General features: G+C 39.5%; 1 protein-coding gene across 3 annotated transcripts in view; it reads right to left on the minus strand.

Annotated features, from left to right (window-relative positions):
• Positions 1-23741, minus strand: part of PLEKHG1 (pleckstrin homology and RhoGEF domain containing G1) — a 125322-nt gene that overhangs the window by 47266 nt on the left and 54315 nt on the right. Inside the window, exon 1 of one of the 3 annotated variants that reach the window (XM_031060857.1) lies at positions 5299-5480. The exons of 1 other annotated variant lie outside the window; for it this stretch is intronic. The gene's annotated coding sequence lies outside the window, so the exon portion shown is untranslated. One more of the 3 variants, XM_031060858.1, reaches the window with a different exon arrangement.

Below are 23741 nucleotides of genomic sequence, written 5' to 3' on the forward strand. Positions count from 1 at the left end.
GCTGAACTGACCCAAAGCTGTTTTTCAGATCAGTGCAACAACAAAATAAGATGTCTGTCTTCCTGTTGGCATTTCAATTCTGCTTTATTTCCCCTGCCAAACTGCCCTGCAGGACACTGTCCACAATGCAATGTAGATTTGTCTCTGGCCAAGTTGTGTGTGATACAGCATAAGAATCTGCAAAAGTAGCTGCAGGTAAATTCAATACTTAAAGGTCTGTTTCAGTAAGAAATGTTCCCCCAAAAAAATCTTGCCACAAACTCATGGAATTCGTAATGCCTGTCCTGTGAAAAAAGGGAAACTTGTGACAATTTAGGAAGAAAAGCAATGGGTAGCACTGAAGCTACCCACAGCACGGTAGCTTAGTCCTTATTTTAGTCCAGTGACAACTTTTCAAAAATTCATACCAGTAATTACAGCTCTTGACAGCAGTTTCAGTAAAGAAACCATAAAGCTGCAAATCAAACCCGCCCAACCTTTAAGGTGGCCCTTCTTGAACTGAGTCAGGCTTGCTGTGTAATTACAAGCAGAAACCTCCTGGACATGCAGCTCCTGCAGCTGTCAGAGCAGGGGGAGGATTTCATCCAAAGCTGAAAGGAACTCTCCCATTTTTCAAAATAAATCCAAAGCGAACAGAAATAAAATACCAGAGAAGAATGTTTTGATTTATTTGGTCTATCTTGAATGCATAAGATTTCATTTGTATGTGAGTAATTACTAGCACCATTTCAGTCATGATGGGATTAGCTTTCTATTAAGAAGAAGTATTGCCCTCAAGGTGATGCAAAGAACTAACACTGAGAGTAATTTGCTCATTACAAGGATTAGAAATTGGCCATTAGATTAAAAACCTAATTCAGAAAGTCTGCACCTCTGGTTTTATCTTGTAGTTTGAAAATCTATAGCCTTTCTTTGTGCCAGGTTCTTCTAGTTTTGGAGCACAGAAGCATATTTTCTTACCCTTTTTGTAAAAAATCACATCAAGTATCAATTCAAAAATAAGATATAAAGCAATAAAATAGGAAAAAAATAAAACAGAAAAATTAAAAGAGAAAATTGAAATTCTCTCGTTTCTATGTGGGTACAGAAAATGATGTGTGCCTTGCTGTTACTGGTGATAAGAAAGTATACATTTTTGATAAGAAAGAATGTATTTTTGTTATCAGCTTTGGATCATTTTTCACATTCAAGTTAGAAAGCATAATACTGCTGAATGAAAAATGCCCCCTTGAAAAATGTGCAGGATAAACAAGATAACAGGAGCAGCACTTCCGCTAAGTTACTCCAAGGTATTTTACTAAAATTACATGACAAAGAAACACCTGATTAGCTACATTTAGGAGGGAAGTAAAGGCAAAAATCTTATGAAATTCCATTACCCCACATTCTTTTCTTCCTGTTTCACTGACATATGGTCTGCCTCTCAGGTAATAATGCAAAGGCATTAATAGTAGTATTACAAAAATTCTTCACAAAAAGAAGAGTTTTTGCAATATTACAAAAAGTAGCTTCACAAAAATTTTCAGTAATATAAAAATTAGAAGCAAAATACAGTTCATATCAATGACAGTGGAGTCAGAAAAAATAGTAAGGTAGTTTTACATAGGACACACTTGTAGCCAGAAGCATTAGGAGAACCTAACATGTTTTAGAAAACCAAAGTAAACCCACTTATTCTCTTGTTTAATGACAGTGTCATTGCTTTCTAAAAAAGCTGAGGATTAGTTGGAATAGTTAAAATGGGCTTGCTCTTTAACCTGCATTCCCAGTGACCTTGGCAAACCTCAGGCAACTGCAAGGCATGGCTAATTAATTGCATGCAATATGGTTGATTCAAGTTCCTCTATTTTTTATACAAATTGCTATTCCTGTATGTTTCTACATAAATTACACCATACTAGCTATTTTCTACTTGGTCTGTTGTGTCCTCAGAGCCTCATCCTCACTATTAATCTGAAAAGTTACTTTTTACTTCATTTTTACTCCTTTCCCAGGCAGATATAAATTGTCACTTGGCTTCTCTGTGGAGAGTTCTGTTACAATTCTGTGCACTGTGTCTCCAGCCAGTAAAATATGTTTCTCAGGGTGCACTCTGATGGTTCAGGAGCCCAGTGTTGCTGCAGAGCAGCAGGTAGGCACCTGGGCAGCTGGCACACCTGGAAGAAAGGCAGGGCACAGCAGAGCGGGGATTTCAGCATGGCACGGAACCAGGAAGCAGCTCCCTTCCCTCAGCTGGCAAGTTCTATACCAAACACCCTGCTGATGGAAATCAGGGCTTGGGGGCACGCCCTGGTTCTGCCCAGCTCTCGGTTCCTGCCTCAGGTATAGGGAGCTGTGAAAAACCTATAGCCCTTCCCAGTAACACTGCATCTGTCAATCTTCCAAGGCTTCACAAGTTTGTCTTCAGAAACCCATCTGAGCATTGTAATTGGCACTGGTGAGGCCACACCTCAAATCCTGTGTTCAGTTTTGGGCTCCTCATTAAAAGAAATACACTGAGGCGTTGTTGGAGTGTGTCCAGACAAGGGCAACAGAGCTGGAAAGGGTCTGGAGCACAAATCTTATGAGGAGCATCTGAAAGAGGTGAGGTTATTCAGTTCAGACAAAAGGAGGTTCAGGGGAGACCTTATTGCTCTCTATAACTACCTACCTAAAAGGAGGTTGTAGCCAGATGGGGTTTGGCCTTTCCTCCCAAATAACAAATATTAGGACAAGAGGAAACAGCCTCAAGTTGCACCAGGGGAGGTTTAGATTGGATACTAGGAAATATTTCTTTACCAAATGAGCTGAACAAGAGTTATTGCCTCAAGTGCCTTCAATCCAGACCCAGAAAAACCAATGACTGGTATCCCCACAATTGCACTGAAACAGGGGTACACAGGGAAATGGTGGAGTCACCATCCCTGGAGGTATTTAAAGGACGTGTAGATGTGGCACTTGGTGACATGGTTTAATGGTGGAATTGGCATAAGTACTGGGTAACAGTTGGACTTGATCATCTTAAAACACTTAGGTAGGAAAATAACCTCTACAATTACCCTTGCTGTTAAAATTAGGAAGAGTTTTTAGATGATTTCTGCAGCCACAAGGGCATCAGGACAGAGAGCAGTTGAATGGAGTTCACTGCCACAGCCACATGCCCATCCTCTTTTCTCTCGTCAGCGTCTGTATTTGGCTTCTCAGAACTCTGAAGGGTAGTTTGCAGTTGTACCACATAGTAACTTCACCCTCGCACCAGCTACCTAAGGTCTGTAGCAAATGCCTGGTGAGAAATTCACCAATGAATTAATGATAGTGAAGAAAGAGTAAACAGCCTTACCCAGGATTGCTCTCTATGAATCCTAACTGACCCAGTGCCTTTGCAAACCCTGTAACCTCTTGCAAATTTCTATCTTTCATAGAAACTTACTATAAAAAGCAAGTAATTGGTCCCATACCCTGTGGGACTGATTTACAAGCCCACTCCACCCCAAATTCCCAGTTTCAGCAGCAGCATCAGAGGGTAGGTGCATTCATCAAAACTCAGTCTGCAAACACTGTGTGAAATCGTAGGTACCCCCAGAGCGTGCAGAGGCACACACTCTGAGCAAGTCCTCTATACCCTGACCCATGTCTGGCCTGGTTCACTGCTTTTTTTGTTAGGCTTTCTTTTGGTTACTGAACCTTTTCAAGGATGAACCAAAATAATATTGAGAACTTTTGTCAGCTGTGAATAACGGTATTTAACTCAGTCTGGGGAGAAAAAAAAAAGAAATCTCCAATTTGCATACTTTAATTAAGGAATAACAGTAATTACTTGTTAGTTCAGCACTGAAAGGAGGATAATTACTACTTGTCCCTGCTCACAAGGAAATGTGCTCCCCAAACAAGGTCATTTCTTGTTTGTGCCTTTGCATTAATTCAGTTACTCTCTCCCCCTTCCTAGCCCCTCAATGCTCCCTGCTCCTGTGTCACACACACACTGGCATGGCACGACCCCAGAGTGCTCCCCAGCAAGAACAATGACATGTCCCTGCTCCACAGACATGCAAGGGCAAGGAATACTACTGTTTCATCCCAACAGGCAACTCTAATATTAGTTACAGGGCTGAAGGCACATGCAAAACAACCATCTTGGCATGTCTCGGGTTTTCATTGCACAGTCATAAACAAGTTCTCCCCAAAAATGCATAACTTTCTTCTATCACTTGCTTTTCTTTAACAAAAACCTCCTTCCTGTAATTATATTCATGGTAATGATAAATGGGTTTCCATTATCTCTGCAGCTTTGGCTATGCTAGAACATTAGTATACAACGAGAGATAAAGTGCTTTGTTTTTAAATATAAAATTGACTTAAAGATATCCAAGTCCTATCTAAATACAAGTGTTTATTCTTCCAAGTTGTTTACTGCACATGAAATTTTACAACATACTGCACAAGTAAAAACTCCAAAGTTAATTTATATTCATGATTAGCATTGTTGCTGCCTTTCTCCTGGCAAGAAAAAGAGCACCTCAGGTGTTATCTACAAAGGCAACATTACCAGAAATTACAGTCCTCACAACCTCTGGAGTTTAGCTACCAAAAAGCAATGAGACTACAAGAAGTATCTTTCCTGTTTTTTTTTTCCCTGAGATATCTTCATATTTCAAATAAAGCATTCATACTGTGGATACAAGCAAACTAGTTGAGAACAATTTCTACATTCAGTATCAAATCCAAAATGCAACACCGGAACTGAGAAACAAAAATGCTCTCCGGCTTCCTGAGAAAGATTAAAATCCATCCACTACCAATCCCTAATGATCTCACATACACTCCCTATATCTTCTGCTCTGAATCCTGTCCAAGTGAAGGTCAGCAGATTTTAATCACTAAATTTTGTATATGAACAAGTATCAGTTCTAAAACTAACACCCTCTGTGAAAAATAGCACACTAGAGAGCTACAATATTTGCAGGATTAGATTTCTAGCCTGGACTGTCACAAACGATCCTCTGCCAAGTATTTTAACTGAACTTTGAGGAACAGAAATCCCATTTATTAGAAATCTCACAACAAGGGAAAAGAGTCACCAACTAATGTGCTTCTATCAGTCCAACTACCATCCCCCCACCCCCACTGCCCGCAGTACATAAAGCAGAATAGCCTCTGTCACAACCCAGCACGCTAATACCCGAGAACATTATTGCAAGAGAAAATCCTCTGCGACAGTATCTCACCGCTGAGGAATGTCTCTGGCTCCTCATACCCGGGCTGAACAAGTCCTCTCTCTTTTCCAGTCCTCCCCAAACGAAGGAAGAGTCCAGGACCTACCTGTGCGGCAGAGGGGAGAGAGGCACGGGCTCTGACTTCAGCTGCTCCCAAATTAGCTCATTGGGCACTCAGGTAAAACGAGAAGCTCCTACTAGTCTGTACAGCTCCTTCGCCAGAAATATTGCATGAGTCAGCTTTTATCTATCAAAACCCTAAACACAAAGGCTTTACAGAAACCTGATTCACAACTTTCTCGTCGCCTTTTTCCCAGCGCACCGGCAGCCTTCGGCATCACTACAAGCTTTAAATGACACATGACATCATGCAATTCAGGGACAGGACAATGGGCATCGCCGTGGGTAACTTTAAAATGCATACTTCACTGAGCAACACCCACTAACTTCCATTTTTCCAGGCACAACACCGAGCAAACATCAAATAGAGCCCCCACTTCCACAGCATTTGTTTGCTTGATTTGTAGACAATATTGATAAGCATGTAAAGCAAATAAATCACTTGCTGGGACTGTGAAATTTCTGTGTTTATGTTAGAAACTTCCATGAACTTGCAATATAATAGGACGATCCTGGGAAATAGAAGCATTCTGGATCTTATTCGGCCCTAACATAAACAGGAACAGGCTTTTGCAGAGTGCTTGCAAAGCTTCAGTGGTTTGGGGTTTTTTTCAGGGCAAGAGAAATGAATTTCAGAAGAAAATGTGAAAACCATACCATCAAGTGTTCTGTGCTAAATCGCAATGAAGACAAGTAAAAGGAAAAAGAGAAAAAAAAAAGAAAGAAAAAAAAAGGGAAAAGAAAGGAGAGGAGGCAGTGAGAGGAGAACCAGGAGAAGAGAAAAGAAAAGATGAAAAACAGAAAATAAGAGAAAAGGATATAGGCTGGTGCTAACCTGCTAACCCATGAGAAAACTGGCATCTCCTTTGCCTGCAGAGGGTGTGGTGGCATTTCCATCTTGGAGCTGGGAGGCAAAAGAAGTCAGAAGAGTTCCCAGCTGCTGGCACCACTTTCCAGGTGTGCTCTCACAGCTGCATGCTGAAACGTAGCCCACAAAGAGGCATTCTATCTTTAAAATTATACTTGAAATCCACTGCCTATGTCCTTGCACATTGACACAGCCTCAGCTTCATTAAGAGTATTCCTAAAGAGCACAGTCCTTGAACAATGCCTTACAGCAGGAAACTGGAGGTAGAAAAGGAAGCCTTGAGACCATTGGCAAAGCTGTGAAACACTTTGATCTGAACATCAGGGCTCTTAGGGTGAAAGTCCCTTTTACCCAGGCTAAGAGATCAGGTGTTTACAGCCTGCCATGTTGACATCACAGATCATTGAGATATGCTCCCTCCTGTATTCTCTGGGTTCTCCCACAGCTTCTGAGGATTTTTTTTAAAAATACTTACATATTTACACGAAAAGATCTTTTTGCAAGATCTGTGCAAAATACTTTGGAGTGAACTACCACATATTTTTAAGTGCTGGACACACTCAAAGGCATGGAATGGACAACACTGGTGCCAAAATTTTCAGTACATCTACAATGTAGCACCCAGCTTCTCAAATCACTCGAATATGGCAAATATACCATACATTTGCTATGCTCCACATGCACGCGTATTTCTGTCAGGAGCTAATGATTTACTCCTCTGGACTTCTGCTTCCTCACAACTTGTGCCCACCTTGCCTACAAAGCTTCTATCACCTCCAAGTCAGAGGTTTGAACTAATTCCTGGACAGACCTGTAGAGCATTAACCAGACATAGAGCACTACTTGATCGATTCTGAGAAGTCCTAAGAAATACAAGTAGTATCAGCAGCTTCATCATCTAGTGGTGACAAAACTCCTGAACTCTGAAGCCTCAATGACAGAATGTGCCCTACATCTGTTTCAGTGGGCTGGGTAAAAACAGGGGCTGCAGCTTTGCAGTGTGAGCTTTAGCTGGTTCAGTCTGAACCGGCACAGGGAGCTCTCGTGAGCACTCCTGTGGGTGGAGGAAGAGGGAAACTGAGCTGAGATCTTTGCTTTGCTCTGTCTTGGTCTTTCATCTCTGCACACCCACAGTTGACCTTACCTCTCCCTTCCATCCCCATGTATAAGCCAGCAGAATTTCCCCCCACACATAAGAATTTCCCCAAGAACAACCTCTCAACCTCCATCATTTTAAACATGCACAGCTCTGAGAGCTGTCAGGGCCGAAGAGTGGAAAGCAAAAAGCCTCCTGTTTTACTGATGTGCATCACAAATGAAACAGTACACAGATGGGTCAGAAAAATAATGGGCTGGCCCCACTTCTCATTTTCTGGTACTTTTGTTTATCTGCATTATGTTTTAGGAGTTGCATACCTTTCTCTGCCCCAGCTTCTGCTTCCCTCTATTGTATGTACAGTGGCATAAAATCACATTTTTAGTGTATAAGGATTAAGATTTGAGAAGGGTGACCTGTTTTTATCTTGGAACAAGGCTTTGATTTTTCTAAACTTCAACAAAAAGTGAAGTTTATAGATGTTAAGAATGATGTTATTCTATAGTTCCCAGCTGGCTAAGAATTTACTGAAAAATAAGTAATCCTCAGCAAAACTTTAAAAAATCACCCCTAACTCAACCACAAGGTACATTCAGGCTAAAGGACACACTGACATCTTCCCTGGAAGTGCAATGTAATGTATTAATAACTCTCTGCAATGCAGTAGCTATTTAATCTGTACACAGTGCTGCAGAGACACCTAACCAAAGGAACAAGCCATCACATGCTGCTGATGTACTGCAACACAAACAGAGCATATGGATCCAATCCTCCATTTATAGGCCTTTTAGAAGAATTGGTTTGCATCTCCTTGTCAATTTTGAAGGCTGGCTTCTCTCCTCTTTAAAAAGAATTTTAAAAAGGCTCAGTTCAATTATTTTCTACATCAAATGAAAACAAATGAAAATTCAGTGAAGATTTGTAGAATATGGAATTTGCATATGGAGGAATAACACCCTAGATGACAAGGAGGGGCAATACCCTAGATGACAAGCAATCAAAGCTTTTACATCCTTTTCTTTGCTCCTACTGGCATTTAGTGAAGAAGTGTAAGAAATGTGTTCAACAGGACGCTGCTTGAACGTTTTAGTACTTTTACACTCAAACTGTTGTGCCAGAATGAAAATCCACATGTAGCCTTCCTTCCACTCAGCACCACACAGGATCAGGCCTTGGTTCCATCCTACACTGTATCACTGTAACAGTGCCTGGACACCACATTTGGTTTTTGCTTCTTCCTGGACTAATTTGGGCAAATGTCCTGTCAGGCCAACATGTAACACACTGCTGCTTTCAACTTCATCTAAGCAACCTGAAGTTGCTATAGAAGTTCACAACTTTTCAAAGCCCACTGCAGCATGAACACACAGAGGGTCTTGTGTCAGCCAATATAGCACACATTTGTTGCTTTACCAAGAATATTGGGAGGCTTTCAAGACTAAAAATTGTTAACTGTCTCCCACTTTAAAGGAGATAAAATAAACTTTAGAGAGTCAACACAGTTTCAGAAGAAGGAAACACAGCATCTATGAATCATTCTTGCTAGTTCCCAGGAAAAACTTAATTGTGTGACCCTAAAGAAGACATTCTTTTACAACTCACCTCTTTCAATTTCAATTGTAACTACATTATCTAGCACACACAGATTAGTTCTTTTAAACTAATTTTAACAGTTTTTTTGTTTGCTTCTGCCTCCAAATTCTCTGTTGACTTACAAATCTTCCCAGTGAAAATCCTGCATGAAGCAAAACACATTTTATAAAAGCCAGTTCTCTGATATAGCAGACAATGTTAGATGCCAAATAGAAGTGAGTTTCAGAAGCTTTAAATAATTGATGGTTTTCTTTAAATACAGCTAAACAATCTCTCCCATTTGGTTTCCAACTAAAGCCACTTACTGGAACCTCCTCTGCACCTCAGGAAGCAACCAGAATTTTGAAACAGAACTGAAATAGTAACAGCAGGCTCCTCCTAACAGATGTTCACATTTACAATGAAATGAAAACTTTATTCTGTGTTTCCTCTCTTGAATAAAAACGTAAGCTGTAGAAAGCAGTGTTCATGCTTACGTCTTGGAGAGAAGAATCTTTAAATTCTACACAGGTTGGAACTAAGACATACTGGTGGTGTGGCTGCACCACAGACTGGCTCTGGCATTTCAAGTCAGTTGTTTCCTTGTGCTCACCCTCCTAGAAGGGAACATTAGGTCTTATTTTTAAGGTGGCATTACAACAGTAAGCTAACAGCTCTCTCAAAATCCCAGCTCAATAGGAACATACGCAATGACAGTTAAAGGACTCTGGATTTTATAAACTATTGCAGTGGATTTTTAAAAGATACAATCATCAGTATTTCTGACATCTCACAAACCTTTAAATGAAAAGAAACAAAAAGAAACCAAGCATATGTTCACATTCAAAGGAGTTTAACATACACAGTGTCTTCTCACTGTATTGCCTCTACAGCTAAGTGTGGAATTTTACGTAAATAAGGTCAAGTAGACTAAGACTGCCAAATGGCAGCGAAATAACTGGTCACAGCAGAAAAATCAAAGGTGTCTTATTGCTGCCACAAACAGCAGATGCTTAAAAATGTAGCCACCCCAGTTATTCATTTTTTATTTTCTACTTATGACCCTGTCACATCAGGACTGCTGTTTACCTTGATTTGGTCCTTACAAATTACCCCTTGGGAGAACATCTGCATTTTTAAATTATGGGAATCATGTTTTAACACCTTTCCTTTCAATGTCCTTGCCTGTTGCAATACAGAAAATACAGTGCTACATGAAAATGAAACTTCCCTTCCTTGTCATTCCATTCCCTTCCCTGCCTTGTCAGCTCTTCAGGCATGTTTACGAAAGCCACTCCAATAGATCCAGGTTTGTGATGCAGAACCCTTCACAATGCTTTCAGAGCTGCTTTAAGGCCCTTCTGCAGCATCTACAATACTTCCTACTACTTCTTTGCTGTTATTTCATGAAGACAAACCATTGAGTGCAAAACTCCTATCCCAACAAGCAATACCTTCCTTAGAGCTTTTGTATTCAAGAAGCAAAACATGAATTGAGATTGAAATCTCTGCAATGTCAGTGTACAGAGCAGTGCAGCCTCTGCACCCATATGCAGATGGTGTTAATGCCTGCAACACTTATTGACATATCAGAATTCAAGATTAACAGTGACAACAATCACACTTCAGAAGCCAAGGGGCAAGAAGGAAACAGATTAGAGGCCCAGACTTGGTTACAGAGAACATTTGGTGCATAATTCACAGCAACTGACTTCCTGAGTCATAAGCCTTGCTCTGTGCTTTCTTATCAGAGCAATAAAAAGCTTAATTTGAACCAGACAGTCATTTTATTAAAGCTATATATATTGCAGAATCCCTGTGCCTTCTTTACCAACAGCTACAGAAAAATAATCCTATTGACTTCAAAGTATCAAAACTCTCTTAACATTCCTATTCAGGAGTATAGCCATTGAATTTTATAGACATGTAACACCATACAGAAAGTTAGTAAAAAAAAAGGGATCTTCATATTTCTTCTGACCATTGTATTTATTATGCAATTTTTTGTCAATCTGGAGGAAAAAAACCCTGACAAATGCAAACAAGAGAGGGGCATGAAACCTCTTAAAAATGGACCACTTTGTGGTTCACAGCAAGGTAGCTGAAATTTAAAACATTTACGAAAAGACATCAGATAACAACTGTCTGCTCCTATCCTTCTGCTTTTCTGGCTTTTGTGGCCAGTACCATTTTACTTCTCTTTTGCAGCCTTCAAGCACTTCTATATAGGCCAGTTTCAGAGTTCTTGTTAACTACAATAAACAACATATAACCCATTGGTGTTTAGTAAACAACTCAGATGAATCTTCTCAGTGTTTAGATCAGAGACAGGGAAAACAAAACCTTATACTCCTATTTAAATCCAGTTTATACAGCTAAAGCAGTTATTTCTCTCAGATTTTTCCTTTGCATTTTATAGTTCTTCTACATAGGGACATTCAGTCCCACCACTTTCCCTGTTTGGGTTTTCCACTTGCTTGTTTTCTATGACAAAGAAGTAGCAAATCCTTCCGTTTTAAAATATTAGAGACAGAATCCAAATCAAATTCTCAAATCCAAAACACACAGACTGGACTTGGAGAAACCTGGCCACAAAGGCCAATTTTGTGGTCTAAGACAGGTGAGGGTGGGGGGCTGAGGAGGAGAGGTTGTATTAACTCTGTGGTGGAACTGCAAGATTTTCCCAACAAGCCATTTGGGAAAAAATGGCTTGTTGGGAAAAAACAATTCTTTTTGTTATTCCTGTTTATAAAGAGAACATCAAAGCTTTCTCAACTCTCTGGCCTACACACATGGGAACTTACAAGGTAATTCTCTTAAGAGCCATTCTTATGACTTATCTAGAGTATCTTTTTTTTTAAGAAACACCCAAACCTCCACACAGTTAAACATTTCTCTTCTTCCAAAACCTGTGACCAAATTTAGACCATTAAGCTGTAAATCCTCAATGAAATAACTTCTGTTAGGTAATTTCAAATGTTGCCTTCCAGCTTCCCTCAGGGAAAGCTTTCACTTAACATTCAAACATGAAACCCATCATGAGGGGGAAAAAATCCTTCCCCTCTCTTCCATGCTCTCCCATGGGCACACTGCTGAGCAGTAGATCCCCGCAGGGGATCTGCACAGATGATCGCTAAACTGGCAGAGCAGAGCAGCCCTGAGGAATGGCCAACTGCCCCCAGGCTTCTCCCAGCCCTCTGACAAGGAGGCTGCAAGCTGAAAATCAGTTTCCCCCACTCTGCCCTGACATCCCTGGCGCCCCGAGACTCTTCCCAGCTGAACAATGCCGCGCATTCACTATTGAGCTCCGCGGCACAGACACACCAGAGACGCACCGAGAGGCCGCTACGCGGGCATTGTTCCACAGCCCTCAGCCTGCTACCACAGCTATTAGCTGGCATGCTCACTTTTCAAACCCTCATCTCTTTGGAAACCCTGACTACCATTATTTGATTACAAAAGAGGGACAGGTTAAAAGAAGTTTAGCTGGGCAGTTCCCTACTCTTCCCTCTCTGGCATTACTTATAAACTATGACTCACATAGGCAGAATTTCATTCAGAAGCATTCACTTTTACATTTATATAGAAATTCTGTCACTATTGAAGTGTTCCCTTAACAAAGATCTTGACAAAAGATTTGTGAAGTTTTTGTAATTAAGTCAGTAAGAGAATGCAAACAGATGACAAGCCATAACAATTTAGTAAGATGATGAAATTATTTGCAAGCTGGTTCAGTTCAAGTAACGTCATTCAGCAAAAGAGAAGGATGGTGGGTTTACTCAATTTTTTCTTCTTTTGCACTAATTTCTAAATACAGCCATGGATGAAATCAGCTATACTTATTTCTGTATACAAAACCATGTATCTCTTAATACCACAGGCCATAAGAATGGCTATATTCTTTGCCAGACCAAGTAGCATGAGAGTACAAGTCCCTTTTACAATTGATCAATATCACTTAACAGAGCAGCAAAAGATACTAAAATTTCCTCTTCAATGATTTTTCAATTAATACATGTTCTTTATAATGTAAAACTAATGGACTTGAAACACTTCAAACCTTTAAACTATGCACAGACCCTGCCAATTACAAATTCATTGCAAAATATTTTGAAGGTTAGAAAAACAATCTGGGAGAAACGTTCCACTCCTGATGAAATTACAGCAAAGTCCTTTGAAAATAATGACAAAGGCATCTTGCACTGAAGGCCTGAACACTTCATAGCAAGAATAGCCAAACTGACTGTGGTCATATTGCTGCCTTTTGCATGGCAATTGTTACAGCTAATCTTGACTCAGAAAAATGCAACATCAAAAACTAAAGAGTGCCACAGCTAAACTGTGACATGAACAAGCACATCGATGGAAAGAAGAGAAGCTGCCCGTGGATCACCATGGGTAAGAGATCTTCAATGGCAAAATTACCAGAGAGAGACTGGTAAAAAGCGACTCCCAACAAGCACAGTACAGATTCATTGAAATTATCAAGAAGAGGCTTCAATATCCATAAGCCCCTTTGCCCTTTAAGGTGTAAGAATATGAAGTCATTTGTAATATTCAATGAACAGCATTGACACAAACTGTTTCTAGATGTATCTGCCAGAGGACTGTACAAAATCTAACCCAGTTTGATCACTACATTTAACATATACATTTAACATATATGTTGGATATGTGATTATTTAGAACTCATACTCAGGGAAAAAAAAGGAGAACATTCAAGAAAAAATCCTGATACAGCTGATAATTTATTGATAATACTTTCACATCAATAACTCTACAATGGAAGAATACTGCATAGGGAGAAATGTGAGAGGATGAAAGCCCAGGAAAGTAAGAACAGAATACCTAACCACTCAATAGTGTTAGCTAGTCGCCACTGCCAATTTGTAAGATTCTGAGTTGCTGTCTTCCATTTTATAGATTTTCTTAGCAGTCACAGTAACACTGACATACAGGGATGGGACCAAACTAGTATCATAGGGATTTGCCAAATTTGTAAGTGGAAGGATCATGAGGTCTTTTCATTATCAAGTTATATTTACTATGTAAAGGATAGTTCAAACTCCAAGCCTCACTATGCCAGCACTATCTCTCACATCTAAAGGTGGCAAGAAGCATATTTAAGATAAAAGACGTGAAAATCACCATTAGCAAACAGGAAAACAATTATGCAGTACGCATTGAGTGTGTTATACTGGAGCCCACCATTCCCCCCTCCCCCAGCCCCTGTATTGACACTCCTTCCTCTTATGTTTGCTTTCCTCTTTTCAGACTAACACAGTTGGTTTAGGAACATATCACTGATACCAGTGGTTCTGCTTTGAGCCTGTAATATTACTCTGCACATAGTGATGTAGCTAGGAATCCCTCCTTAGCACTCCCACTTGCCCCTTTCATTTATCCCCTTTGTTACAGAGATGAATGGCTGTGGGCAGTGACAGCTTATACTTTGCACAAATAAAGGTAATTCACTATGCAACTCCACATTCTCATCTGAAAGAGATTAATTTTAAGGAGGGTAAAAAAAAAAAAGAAAGAAAAAAAGAAACCTTTGGACTTGCCAAAGCAGTACAGAAGGGATGTACATGCAGCACGACAGAGTTTTCAAATTTCCAAAGTGCTTAGACATGGACTTTTTCCATGTGAGTTTTAAGGAAACATTTACTGTATTTAAATCAGAAGCTAAAATAGCCACCCTACTAAAATGGGGAGGGGGGAGAATCATACTTTTCATCAGTAATTAGCTATCAGTAACCCATGAGAATAATGTTTTACGCACTTAGAAGACAAGTTGGTTTTGTCTGCATAACCCAGAGGTGATGCTGCAGTGTCTGCCAGCCCTGTGCTAGGGCATAGCTGGCTCTCTACCACAGATTCCCAGTCCCACTGGCAACAGAAGCCTCAGCCAGTGCCTCTGTAGGGTCCAGAACAGGACTGCACTCATTCTGATACTTTTGGTGCTGTAAATAGACCCTTAGCTGTTCCTCAGATCAGTGCAGAAGCCATCTCACACGTGCTTATAGCACATGTAATCACTGTGGTGTCCTTTGGCATTGCAACACATTCAGATAGGGTTTTTATGACATAAGGAGAGGGAAAAACCTGTCAACTTTATATTTTATATATATATATGGCATAAATATGTGCATAATTATCATCTGTTGCCAGATGATACACCTTGTTTTGAGAAAGAAGGACAAAGCTGGATCTGTTGTCACAATTACAAGTCTCCACTCTTACTGGAAAAACACAGGCAAGGTTAAACAGTTTTGATATAATGGTTATACTTGCCAAGTATGATAAAAGTAGGACTGGCACTGAGCTGCTGAAGCCTGAACGTTTGATAGATGTAACACTCCGAGACAGAAGACAGACAGAACTACTTCTTTCTTCTTCACCCACATGCACCATCAACTTGGGACACTCCTGAGAGTGGGGTCAGCCATGAGAAAACACTTAGTGTGCAGACCCTGTCAACTCATTCCTTTCCAAACTCCCCCATTTCCCTGCTTGTTACAACAGCAAAGGCATTTTAGCAACTTCACACAGGGCTCTGTGGTCTTGACTTTTCAGGCCTGTCTCACTTGCCACATGAACAGAAGGAAAATACAGTTGTGACTTGGCTGAGCCTCCTTTTACAGTGGAGAATCAGTGGTCTAAACTTTTTACAAGTCAATTTTACAGTCATATGTCCAAGAAATGTGAATAAAACTTTTAAAAACTAACTTTTTGTTATGCCACATGAAAATTCAACACAGAATCAGTGAAGGAAGAAGAGGGTCTCTTCTTTTTTTTTCCTAGTGTGCAAAAATCTTGTGTAAACCAGTAGGTTTACAAACCCTTCTGCTGCATTGGGCTCAGTTTACACTCTGATCATAACAAGAGATGTTTCCTTCTGTTGTTGTTACTCTATACTTCAATTCCCCATCACAAACAGCCGGGCTTGTAAAAACAGACATGTCAAAAGGTTAAGAAATGAACAAATAGATTTTCCCCAGCTGTAGGAAAGTAGCTGACAAACCCAACCTTTTGGACCACAAGAAAAAAAGTATTATTTTATACTAAATGTCTGCTATTGATTTAAAATGGAAATAAAGGAGCAGATTAAATTAATCTAGCAAAAAAAGCAAGCAACTACATGGGGAAATATTTTCAGTTTGAGAAAACTAGATGGTCTTTAAGTAGGAAGAAAAGAATCTTAAGAAATTATTGATCTGGTGTGTGCATTATTAATACAAAGCAAAATCCATTATAAAAAGTACCCTGTTTAAGAAACTATCATTGAAATATTAACTACAGCATATTAGTAATAATCATGTATCAGCATAAAGGTTGTTCAGCGGGGACTAAAAACATTTTATCATCTATTCCAGAGGTTTTCTCAAATTTGTAATGCTCCTGAATATTTGATACTTTGCTTTCAACATTTGGCTTTTATGAAGGATGCAAAATGATCTGTATTTTTCCCTTTGCTTACAGCCTTTAAACCCAAAGAAGACGTAAACAGAAAGTTACCTTCTTCTGCAGGGTGGGGAAAGGGATTTCCTAAAGCCTTTCTTTTCTCCTCTTTCCTCTCCACCCTCCAGTAAATGAAATTAAAGGTCAGTAAGTACTCAGTGCAGTGGAAAGCCCCAGGTTACAAAAATAAATGAATTACAAAAAGCTATCCAAAGTTACAGTAACTGGACATGTATTCTCTAGACTACTACCAAAACCCAGACACAGCTGTGGAAATGCACAAAGTATCTGACATTGCTAGCAAACATGATTAAAGTATATTTATATACATTGCAAAAAAATCCACACCATACACAGGAAAAACACACCTCCCCAAATTTTTGCTCTTGTCACTCAAGACATTAATTCCTGAAGGAAACAATAATATAATGCATTTTCCATCTGCTGTCTTTCTGTCTGTACTCTAAAGGCACAGGGAAAAAATATATCTTTTAAAAAATATTTTCTTAATAAATACTCTTTAAATATTTTCTTACTCCTTTTGACAGACTGTAATGAAACAGTTATCTGGTTTATATGCTAATTAAAATCCTTGCAAGAGGATTAAATGCTAACATAAGGATATAATTGACAGAAAAATGTATTTATGATCTTAATTTTCAGACAAGCTCAGTCTCAAAGCACTCTAAGGGGGTCACTTTAAATCCCTGTTAAGTCCACTGGTGGGCTTGCCTCTCTCCTCTCACTCTGGATCAGACATCTTCAAGCCCACTAAGAGCTTACTCCAGCAGTAATGGTCCTGTGGACACTCGGCTCCCTTTCCACCTGCGCCAGGCTTCTGCTCAAGCTGGGCAGTTGCAGGACTGTTCCTGCCACAGGGAGGGAGTGACCAAGAGTGCATGGCCCAGGGGCTACAGCGGGAGGAGGAATTATCCCCTCTGTCACTGCACCAGAGCTTCCTCTGTGTTTGGAAACCTCGGGGAGAACAAAGGCACCTGCACTCTGGAGCTGCACAAAAACCAGGCTGAGCTAGAAAATATGCCCATGTCCTTGCCTATCAAAGGACCTCAGGGGAGGTGTTGTGGGTTATTAAAAGGCATTAAGAAGCTGATGACAGACAGACAGGCAGACTGACAGACCATATCCTCCTTATATCCGCATTTAAATACAGACTTCAGGTTCAGGCATGCAGTGTCATTGATTAAACTGGAACTAAGAAATCTAGCAACATGTGTGGGGGTGTGTGTGTGTGTCTGTGTCTGTGTGCATGTGTGTGTGTGAAGAAATGCACACATGGCACATTAGTTTCTGGACTGACATCGCTTCATGTCAGCTGATTCAAACAAAACCAACTTGCAGTAAGCCTCAATGATTTCAGATGCACATTTCAGACTTCCTATCTCTTTCAGAGGTAGTTCCTTTGGAGAGTGTTAAATACACCCTTTTCCTTTCTTCTCACATTCTCCCACAACAAGTATAGTTTCACCTCAATCCCTCCTTTGTAGATCACTTACATGGAGACCAAGACATACCAGTGACTTATTCTGAACCACAGGAAGGTAAACTGTTGAACTTAGAAAGTCAGCAGGCTAAAGGAAAAAGGCTTCTGGAAAGCATTTTTCTCCTATAGCTATCAACTTTTAGAGAGAGCAAATCTTTCAGTCACTAAAGGAAACTAGAATGATATGGGAGGCCACGATCTCCTTAACCTTTAACTAAAGACAACAACTACTTGTGTTTTCACATGTGTCTGCATGTCACACTTCCGCAAATCAATCTCTAGAGATAAAACAACATCAGCAGTGTCAGGAATAGGATATTATGCTGACACCCAAAATAAAAAAGACTTTGCACTTCTATGGTTTATGTATAAACACATCATGAAGCATCTCTAAAACACTCCAAGTCTGCAGTTTCTCTCTATATCTTCTGCTTCTTTTCCCCCATCTCAAAGAGAAATGACAAATGAAACATCCAGAATAATGTATTTTGGGTTCTAACACAGCTTTTCATTCTTATACAGCTATGTAAACCCATACAAAATGCAATTACCATGATGATCAAATCAGCCCCACAGCTGATTTGACATCTGTCACTCAGGTAGTGAATTAAAGACATTCAGGTGCTTGACAGAGATGACAGAACACATGCACACAGAGATGGACCAGCTTCAATGGCCACAGTGACTGGTCATCCCAGAGATGCTCAACTCAGTGACTCAAAGATCCTCCCCTAAAAATTTTGTCATGAAAATACAAGGTGTCACTATTTGTCATTTTCCTTGCTATTTCATTCTTAGAAATTAGCTTACCATTGAAATAGCAGAATAAATCTTCTATTTTAAATGACTCAACACTCAATGCTTATTGCACTACATTATATATAGCTGGTACATGAACAGAAAAGATTAACAAAAAAAAAATGCCACACATAGTTTTAAAGAACAGCATTATCAGAAATTTAGAAAATATTCTGGTTTTAAGATCTTACAAGAACTCTAAATATTGGTGAAAACTCTTAGAGGAAGACGGAAAAGGTGAAAAAAATAGGAAAAGCTTACCCCAAAAAACTCTTCCTACAGCAAATGCAGATTCATTTTCTCTGGAAGCATAACTATATACACCATACAGCCCAATTTAGCCAAGAAATAGCAGATAATTAGGTACTGTGCTTCTCAAATATCCTAGAAATGTTATTGTCCAGAAACACACTTGCAGAGTGAGCCCTCCGCCCCACCCCGCCGTGATTACTCGGGCACTTGTGCAGGCCCAGTCGCTCTCCTGGAGACCTTCCGCACAGGATTGACGAGTGGCTAAGAGCCATCCTTTCATTCCAATTTTAAAACCGCAGTTTTGATACTGAGCTGGACATCTGCCATCATTGCAGGCCTCAAAGAGGAGTAAGGCTAAACAAAAAAAAAAAAAAAAAAAAAAAAGAAAAGCGTATTTCGTTCTTTCGGGAAAGTTCTTTTTCCCTGTCTGCTGCTCTGCAGCATCTTCAGCCTCCTCGGGGAGTGCGTTTATTCCACTGCCAGTTTTACATTCCAATTCCAGAGAGCTGCTGGCACAGCAAGCAGTATCTTTCAGTTACTTAAGTTTGGGAGTCCTCCAGGATTGTTTTCCATAAGCTGTCTGGGAAATGCTGCTTGATAAATTCACACTATGTTTAGGACTCAAGCTCCTTGTACAGACTGCAGAAAAGACTGACAGAAAAGGCTTTTTAAAAGAGTAGCATCCCCACCACATGCACATACCACATCACCAACCTAGACCCACATAATCTGGCAAGAGAAATAGAAAGAAAAATTCTATTTTCTGCCAAAAGAAAATAAATTAGTTGTATATTAAATCAATTACAATAACTTAAGGACAAAAGCAGAACCTTCTCAAACTTCTGAAGTGCACATCTTTACATATAGAACATCGCTTCCTTTATTCTCCCTTCTAGACACATGGTTAGATTACTGAAGTTACCAAGCAGCACCAAAGCCACAGTGGACATCTCTTTACTAGAAATAGACTATCATGTATCAACTTAACTTCTTTTCCATGGTGTGCATGAATACTAAATTTTCTTCTCTTCAAATACAGTCATTGAGAGACAGAGCTGTTTTCCATTTTGTTTTGGGGGGTTTTAATTATTAATTTTGTAAGTACTATTTTTCCTAATCCAAAACTGAAAGCTTGCAAATCTTTAGAAAGAGGGGAAACAAATGGAAAAGAGAGAAAACACTACAGTCATGCAGCTATGTAAGCAAGAGTCTTCCTTTTTTCTAAGATTATTTTGAACAAAAACACTTATGGTATATGGTACCACTTGCTAGCAAAGCCACACTCACACTAATTGCAGGAGGTCAGTTTCACACATAAATAATGTCAGTAGATAAGCAAAGGGTAGAGCACTGTGCATAATAAGGAACCCATACTGACGTTTGAACAGTTGACTCTAGCCCTTAAAGAGTACAAGAGTTTAGGTCCCAGAAGCACCAATTAGCTGTTCAAAGGGCAGGGCACGCCAGATGTGCAATTACCACATGTTCTAAAACACCTATTATTGCTCACCATCACTGGCTGTGTTCACTACTGCTTGTATTATCAGTAGTACAATGCATGCCTCAGTGAAGTTGTTCATAAAGAGTCAAAATATTACTTGAAGTTATCCTAGCATTAAATGATAAGTTCTAGCTACATTGGAGGGCAATACATACAGCGAATTAAGTGCTAAGCTGAATAACAACTACAACTGAATGCTCCATCAGTGTTTGTCAAACAGCTATGTGCATGCCAAGCAATAAATTTGCAAGAAAGCTCACTGTATTTTCCAGACCCTAACTTCAGGAGTTATCACATCAGCAACTACATGCTTCCCAGCATTTATTAAAACACACCCCACAAACCTAAGTAACATACTTCATGGGTGGGGACCAACAGCCTGCTCATTTAAGCTTCAGGGAAACTACCTGTCCCTTCTTTCACGTGTTCTGACCAAATTTTGCAACAAGGAAGCTGCGAATGGAAAGAGACTAAGTAATGAAGGTTTTTCATTAATTCTTTTTAACAGCTGTGAGAATTTAAGATAAAGTATGTTTACTCCCTAGAAAACATATTAAAGTATGGAGTGAGTCAGGGCCCCTAGAGATAAGAAAATCATGTCTTCAGATAAGCTTTACAAAGCTTAATTTTAAATTGAAAAGACTGACAAATCCTGAGATTTAATTAGTACTGGCAGGCCTGGACCACTGGGAACATTTCCATAATTTCAATCATCAAAGTAATTATTGAAGGTTTTAGGGCTGGATGGGGGGAAAAGGAGCTGGGATAGCAAAGAGGAAGGAGCAAAGGAGGCAGCTTGTTTCTCATCATCAGCATAGCAAGTTTTAACTTTGCAGCTCTGCACCTAACTTTGATCAAAAAAGAAAAATAAACTCAACCCAATGATAACACTTGAAGCCTCTGAACAAACAAGCAGAAAACTAATTTCATCGTCTTCCAGCTCCCTCCCTTAGGCAGCACTAAGCAAATGAGCTACATCTTCCTGAACTAAAATTCACAAGTAAATACAGTGTTTGTCTTTTCAGCTCTTTTCTGTATGACCAGGAACAGATTTGTTCCCTTCATTACTGTAATCAGCATCCAAAAATTGGATGTTTTATATCACACTTGTTCAAAAATGAAGTTATTTGACGAATTGCATGCACTTTTCTAATACACCTGAAGAATTTGGAGAAGGCAGGGTTTGATTTTCAGCTGCATGTGTCAAAAAGTACTACTCTGTCAGGTAATACTCAATTTGATTCCAAGTTTCCCATTTTTACAGGCTTGGCTTTGGCCACCACATTCAAATATTAAGAGTGGCTCCAATTCACCAAACAGCAATGTGTGCTTTTATCTTTATCACACATGCTTAACTTTGTTCTTCCGAGCAAAGAATCAAGGTCAGAGCAATCTCACTTGTCCTCTTAAGCAGAGTTCCTCATTTAAATACTAAGCATATCTTACTTAGAAGTTATATGTCCATGAATTCACTCAAAGCATTTCCTACTCTTTTTTGGTTTGTTTTTTATTAAAAGCTCGTCCATCACAATTACACAACCTGCCTAGACTGTGACAATGTCACAGCTCTGTTGTGGAGCGTATCATCCTACAGAGAAACTTTAGTTCTTTATGTAAATATGCATTTTTACAGAGTAATGTTGGAGTGAAAATACAAGAGGGATTTCCCTAAAACAAACAGAAAGGCCAGAGACCAATACATTAAAGGCAGCACTTTTAGACATATCGAGGAAAGGACAGACACAGTCACATGACCACCTTAGCTATCGATTTTTGAGCACGCAGTGACAACACCCTGGTGCAAATGTAGCAGCAGAAGGGCCACCAGCTCTTTTAACATTACTCATCTTAAAGGAGGAACAGCCACAGGACTACCAAGTCCCCAGCATCACTCTTGGATTATATTTAATGCTGAATAAAACATATACTGCCAGTATGGTCTAGATATAGAATCTAAGCGTACAATATAGATTACTTGCTGCCTTGGTAGTATGATTTAGAAGTCTTTTCACAAAAATAGGATCAAGTGCTAAGCAAGGCTTTGCATTTTAGTTCACTTGCTATATTGATTAGAACCACCTCATGTCACTTCACAATTTATCCTTACACAGACCTAGCAAGTATAAATGGATGAAAAATAGTCAGTGTTGTATATGGACTATAGATATAGTCATTATATCAGGCTAACATGAACAGAGCTCAATGATTTTATAAACAAAGAGGAAAGTGTTGAATTTTAAGCATTTACAACATTTTCAATTTTCAGTAAGTTAAGGATCTAAGATCTTTTACTGTTTGCCTTCTATAACGTAGAGGAGTAGAAACAGAAACTGCAGTAGGTATATCCTTATAAACAATGTCTTTGTAATCTTAGATTAAGAACTAGTTCAGACTAATGACAGTAACATAAAATAAAACATATTCCCCGACTTCCTCATAGCTTTTATCTGCCAAAAGCAATTAAGTGTACTGCACCTTTGGGGAGTCATGAGGAAGGGAGGGAATGCTTGATGAGGTTATGACCCTTTCTCTGATAAAAAACAAAGATCTGACTCCATTCCACAAGAGACCTGGATACCAAAAGCTATTATGCTTTAGATTTTCCCCTGGAACCTGTTCACTCTTAAAGTCCTACCAGCAGGATCAGCATTACATTCAGATGTCCAGATTGTTACATTCTAAAAAACAGTGAAAATAACATTAAAAAAATTAAAACTTGAGCTCTCAAAATCTGAGTATTTTGGTTGAGTTCCCCCTTTGATCTGAACAAGTCAACCCTGAATTCCAAGTTAAATGCCTTTGAGCAGGCATATTCTGTACTACCGTTACATGTTCAACTTGCAGCAGAAAAAACATATTCATGAGCACTTACTTTTATTGGATCTAAACCAGCATTTTTCTTGCACTCTTCTGCCAGCTGGAACCTGGGTGATCACTTTCAGTTCAAACACCTGTGCCCATGGCCATGACACCTGCTTGAGGGTCCATTCCCACTAACTACCCCTAAAGCTCAAAAAAGTTTTCAACTATGGGCATATATAAGCCTAAATGCAGAGGGTAAGAGAGAAAAATCAGGCATTGCACCAGGGAGATATATCATATTCTAACCCAGTTTACTCCATTATACACTAATAGCAATATTGCTGTTGCTGCAGTATCTTGAATAAGAGCAACAAAACAATCTCAAAACAGATCAGAATTTATTTTTCTCTTGTAAGGAAGGCCTACACCATGACCTAATCTGAAATGGCAGACTATCTGGCTCTCACGTAAAAAAAAAAAAAAAAAGAATATGAAGGCAGTTTTTTCAGGTATGATGTCTAGAAGCTTTTTTACCATGCAGAGTACAGTTAAGCCAAAATTATGATTTCTTTATGTCT

The sequence above is a fragment of the Geospiza fortis genome, unplaced genomic scaffold (genome assembly GCF_000277835.1).
Source record: "Geospiza fortis unplaced genomic scaffold, GeoFor_1.0 scaffold217, whole genome shotgun sequence".
Lineage (NCBI taxonomy): Eukaryota > Metazoa > Chordata > Aves > Passeriformes > Thraupidae > Geospiza > Geospiza fortis.